Source organism: Eptesicus fuscus, chromosome 20, assembly GCF_027574615.1.
Source record: "Eptesicus fuscus isolate TK198812 chromosome 20, DD_ASM_mEF_20220401, whole genome shotgun sequence".
NCBI lineage: Eukaryota > Metazoa > Chordata > Mammalia > Chiroptera > Vespertilionidae > Eptesicus > Eptesicus fuscus.
The window spans coordinates 7,447,946-7,453,727 of NC_072492.1; the positions used below are offsets into that span (position 1 = coordinate 7,447,946).

At 48.5% G+C, this 5,782-nt stretch overlaps 1 non-coding gene across 1 annotated transcript; it reads right to left on the reverse strand.

Moving 5' to 3' along the window:
• Positions 1 to 3,226: 3,226 nt before the first annotated feature.
• LOC114227085 (small nucleolar RNA SNORA40) lies at positions 3,227 to 3,351 on the reverse strand. Its single transcript, XR_003613180.1, has one exon. It is a non-coding gene; the product is annotated as a small nucleolar RNA SNORA40 (small nucleolar RNA).
• Positions 3,352 to 5,782: the final 2,431 nt, after the last annotated feature.

Consider the following 5,782-nt stretch of genomic DNA (forward strand, 5'->3'; position numbering starts at 1 on the left):
AGCCACCTAGTAACTAGTTTCTTGGCCCCATCCCTTACTATGTCAGACTGGTTGGTGTAAAAACAGCATTCTTCCTCTAGGAATAGGCATAGCCTTCCTTTCTCAACTGTGTGGAGGTCAAGTCCTCTCCGATTTTGGTAAATTGCTGCCAGTGGATTTATCTGGTCCTGTACTACGACAATACTACTTTGGGCAATCTCCTGTTAACATAAAAACATTCAAACCTGTAAAGAACTTTTGTGAGTTTATTTGAGGCAAACTGTAGACAATTGCTAGGGAGCAGTATCTCAATGGATTGGGATAATGTTCCAGAGAATGGTTGTTTTTTATCTATTTTTATACATTACAATCAAAGGAGAGGATGTAGGTGGGTTACATGAAATCCATTGGTGGTGATAGACTAGAGAGGCTGGAGAAAGCAAAGTGGGGAAACCTCTGGGATTGGATAAAAAGCAAAATGATAGACACATACTTTGGTGGGTGAAAGATAGTTAACAGTCAACAATTAACATGATAACAATAACAATGGAAGATTTTGTGGTATCTGTCCTGTCGCCCAGGCACATTAGGCTGTGCCCAAGGGGTCCGGAAAAAGGGAAGTTACAAGTTACCCAGACATTTCAAGGATATATTATCATAGATGCAAAAAGACAGGTAGGCTCAGTTAAGGCAAAGGTTGATCTTGTCAGTGAAGATACTGGCCTAGGATGTTACTACCTGCCATCACTGCTTTTAGTTCAAGTTTAATTTCAGACCATCCTTTGTGGATACTTTAGGTCTCTGAGTTTGCAAGACCGCCATGCAGGCCGCCCCTGAGCTTGTCAGGTTAGCATGTGGCCCCTTTCGTCCACACTTCTCTAAGCTATCTGCAAGGTCTTCGGATAGGCTCTGATAGTAGGAAAGGGGGGTTGTTAGGCCCCCTATCCCAGTGCCTAGACCTGTGGCCGTTCCCAGGCCAGCAAGAAGGTGAAGGAGCGCAATGCCCCTCTCTCTGGTCTGAGCATAAGCAGTGAGAGGAACCTTAAAGGACTGATTATTAGGGCAATGTCTATTTTGGTGTGAGATATATTAGGGTGCAGGTCCTAGTCCAGTTGGCTGCGAGACAGAGATAGGTATTGATGCCCCACAGAAAGAAAATTCCCTGATTTTCTAAGCAGAAAGTGTTCTCAATAGTGAAGAGGTAAGTGACCTTGCTGTTCTCATTTTCCCAAACAGAAAATTCCAGCTAAGGTTGCCCCTGTAAGGGGCTGAAAAGGGCCTTTGGGAATGACCTGTGTAGCCTAGTGGTGGTCCTCTCAGTCTCCATCCAAAATTCAGAATGGGTGAGACCATGGGAGGGCAGTTGGCAGCAGTTTGACTGTAATTGTGAACTGTAACTCTGCCATGGGAAACAGCCAACGCAGGAAAGGGGTCGACCTAAACAGAACTGGGAGGTATTGGCCATTGGGAAGGTCCCTGGGATGATGGTCCAGGATGAGAAACGAACGGGTTTCAGAAAAAGGGCTGCTTGGGTGACGAAATAGCTAGCCCAGTCGGAGGAAGACTGGAGGTTGAGAGTAAAGTTTCGTAAGCATTGATCAAGATGTCCTAACCCTTTCCTGCAGGGAGTGTTGTGTTGATGCAAAGAGGTGGTGCCTGATACGCTAGGACAAGTGTTGGTTATTCCAGATCATAAGATGGGGACTTTGTTGGATGCGTGTTCAGTTATGTTGTTTAAATGTGACTGGAATAACTGAACAGCTCTGCCTGTGAGTGTTCCTCTTGTCATTTCTGTGGTCTGGAGAATATAAAGTTCATCCACACCATGAGTTGGAACGGGAGCCCTCCATGCATCTTACAGTGGAAGGATAGACTGGAGTTGGCCCATGGGTGTAAGTAGGTTGGGGCTTCCGTGTAGCTAGTTGATGAGAGGGGAAGACAGAGCCAGCAGTCCTACGAGAGAGTGGGGTTGGTGGTGCTGAGGAGGTGATGTGTTAGGTTTGAGAGAGATAGTGAGGACTTAGAAGATTTTTTTTTAATCCTCACCCGAGGATATTTTTCCATTCATCTTTTAGAGAGAGTGGAAGATAGAGGGAAAGACAGAGAGAACATTGATGTGAGAGAAACATTGCTGTGAAAGAAACATATTGGTTGGTTACCTCCTGCACGAGCCCTGACCAGGGCCTGGGCCGGGGAGGAGCCTACAACTGAGGTACAGGCCCTTGATCAGAATTGAACCCGGGACCCTTTGGTCCACTGGCCAGCACTCTATCCACTGAGCCAAACTGGCCAGAGCAGGAGGTCTTTACAAGGTATGGGGTAGACCTGCTACACAATAAGAGGAAGAGAAGGCTTGCGGGGAAGTCATTGTAGACTCTTGCCGGGGCTGACCAGCAGACCCTGAGTGACGGATGAACAGATAGATTACTCCGACACAGGTTTCTGTGAAAGAGAGGCTAAGGGACTGTTTTACTTTAGAAGTAAAAGCAGTCCTGTTCACCTGCCTCGATGGTTTTTTTTTGTAACAACAGCTTGAACTCAAATTAACCTCTAGATACAATCAGCAGGGCAAGTATCCTTGAGAAAGTATGTGGTTCTACAAGGTCAGGTCTTTTTTTTTTTTTTTTTAAAGTATAGAGGGCTTTTATTATTTGTAACATAGGCACAATTATTTAAAGTTAAAAAACTTTTATTTATTTAAGGAATTTCACATGTTCTGAGTTTTTCCACTGCCTTAGTTCCTCTGGAGTTTGAGTCTTAATCATCTTACTCCCTTTTTTGCTCAATCCTGATGTCATTTCAGTCAGTCCACAATCCTTTTAGTTGAGCTTCTTTGATCTACACTTGAATATGGACATGCTTCAAAAACTCTGCACCTATAATAGTTGGGAGCTAATTTCCTCAAGCAATTTACTTTAGGGCCGTGGTTAGGGTATGAGTAGATGTATCTGCCTGGTTTTTTAATTTCAGACACCCGCTAAACATGAGTAAGTGCAAATCTTCACTCCTAAGCTATCACTCCCTAGAATAGTACAGATCTTCAGGATATACAAAAATACCTAAAGAGTAAGACATAAATCCAGATATTGTGTTCAAGATAAAACCCTAATAAAAAAAGAAGTAAACTTTGTTACAGTGTTATCAACAGCAAAATTAAAATACTAAAGCAGTATGGTTGCTATTTCCCTTGTATTCTATGCTTTTTAAATTATTAATCCTACAGTCCTGGAACCAGTGACTTAGGTATCATGTTCCTTCTTATATGTATCAAAACTCATACTGAACAATGAGTTCTGGGTTGCAAAAGAGGCTTTATTTTTAGCACCTGAATGTAGTTTTTGTCCACAAATTACAAAAACAAACACAAGTGCTATACAAGGTCAGGTCTTTAAAGATTAAACATAGAAATTCTAGCAAAACACCCCCGGGGGGATCGGACTTGTTTGGAAAAGTCAAGGTAGCGGCTGCCGCCTTCTGCAAGGTCCCCTCAGAGGCCCCCCCGACCTTTCGGAGAATCTTCCTTACAGACTTTCCAACCAAGTCCCATGCTTCCCCACAGACTCTAACATCTGGTAATTCCAACCAGATGGTATAAGACAATGGTATATTAATAATGACAAGGGAGATTCCGAGGAGTGCTGGCCAGAACAGAGGGTGAGTAAGGGCCTCCCAGGCTAAATTCTTGTTAAGTTAATCCCCAGAGTTGGCTTCTAGCCAGGAGGTTATTTGATCCCAGGAAAAGTCTATGAAATCTCCCTGAAGATAACAATCCCACAAGAAAGTCAGTCACTGTGTCTCAGTACTGGGACGAACAGAAGGGACTTCTTTGAGTAAGGGTAAGATAAGATCATAGAATTGTTCTGCAGTAGGTCGTTAGGTAGGGAGGGGGCTGGCTGGGGTGGGGGCCAAGAGACTGGGATCAGCATAAACAGGACAGTGAGGGGTGTTGGGGGAAGCCTGGCTTATAGGGGATTAGCTTAAGGGTCTGGGGCTTACAGTTCCTGAGGAATTTTTGTAAGTTTGAGGCAAGTTGGTCTGAGGCTGATGCTCGGATACGAGCTGATTGGCGGTGGAGTCTGGGGTGCAGGGGCTGGCTTCAGCTTGGAGGAGTGGACCCAGGATGGATATCCTCGTAGCTCGGCCACCGTCGGTGTGGTCAGGAGTACCTGGTGTGGGCCTGTCCACTTCGGCTTCAACTTTCCTGTGCTGTAGGATGCCTGGAGGAATACCCAGTCTCCCGGCTCTAGTGGAGGATCAAGGGGAGACTCAGTGGTAGGCCTGGGGAGAACTGGTCGGCAGGCTGCCAAAGGGGGTGGCCAGTGAGGCTGAGGGTGGGGAGATAATCTCCCAAAGGGCTAGAGGCGTTTGGGATGTTTCTGAGTAGGAAGGGTCTGCCATACATAAGCTCGAAAGGGCTGAGGCTGTTGGGGTGTGAGGGGTTGATGGAATGCAAATGAGGGCTAAGGGAAGTGGGGTGATCCAGGTTTCTCAGGCCTCCAGACTTAGCCTAGTGAGGTGTTGTTTCAGGCTTGAGGATAAGGGATATGCAGGCTCCGGCAGATCTGTAGTGCAGTGGCAACCCCTTGGGTGACTTGGGAGATGAAGGCTGGACCATTATCCAGCTGCAGGGAGGTGTGCAGGCCAAAGCTGGGAACGAGATGCTCAGCGAGGCCCTTCACTACCTCAGTAGCCTTTTCTGAGGTGGCGGGAAAGGCCTCTCCCCACCCAGAGAAAGGGTCTACAAAGGTTAGTAGATATTTGAAATGCCTTCCGGGGGCATGTGTGTGAAGTTGACCTGTCAGTCTTGACTGGGAGCCTGTCCTCTGGCCTGGTGAGTGGGAAAAGATGGGGGTGTTTTGAGGCCCCCCCGGGGAGCAGTCTGAGAGCAAGTAGAACACTGGTTATGTTCTTGAGGTGTGTGGCCACCTGGTGACAAATGATTAGGGGCTGAAGGGATTTAAGGAGGTACCTATAACCTAAGTGGAGGGAGTTGTGAGTTTGGGTTAGGATTGGGGTGTCTGTGGTGGTGAGGAGGAAAACTGCTCCTGCCTGTGTGAGTCCGACATGTCTTCAACCTGCTAGCTTTCAGCTGATCACCTAGCAAGGAAGATAACAGCAACTGGACAGCTTTAATAGGGTCACAGATCCCTTTGTGAATTTAATGGAAACTATAAATCTTTCCCCACTGAACTCCAATACTGAGAGCCAAGTGGAAGGAGAGCGCCCAGGAAATGCAGAGTTGGTGAGAGTTGGAGAGGACAGCGAGGTAGGGGCAAATCACACGCCTCAGGAAGGCCAAGTGAGGGAAGAATAGCCACAAGTCCAGACCCGGGTTCAGAACCGGGGATACAGGCAGGCCTTTGAGCTCTGGATGTGGGACTGGCGCAGGCGTCCGGGATAGACAAAGGGAATTATCTTCGTAGCCCTCGCCGTGCAGCCCAGTGCCTGGAACGCACTGCAGCCTTGACAGGTGTGTTTGCTGAGAAGCACCAGAAGCTTGGAGGGATAACTGAACGGCCCGCGGCGCTGGACTGAGGGCGGCCTCGGCGCAGCGGAGCCACGGGCGAGGCTGGACGGCGCGGGCGGCCAATCGGAACCCGCCCCTCAGTTTCTGCCCCGCCCCTCGCGCCCCGCCCTCACCTTCACACGCCCCGCCCCGCCCCGCCCCTTTCCCGCCCCTGGCCACCTAGCCCCGCCCCGCAGCCGCCTAGCCCCGCCCCTTTACAGACCCGCCCCGCTGCCGTCTAGCCCCGCCCCTTTACAGCCCCGCCCCGCTGCCGCCTAGCCCCGCCCCTCCGCCGCA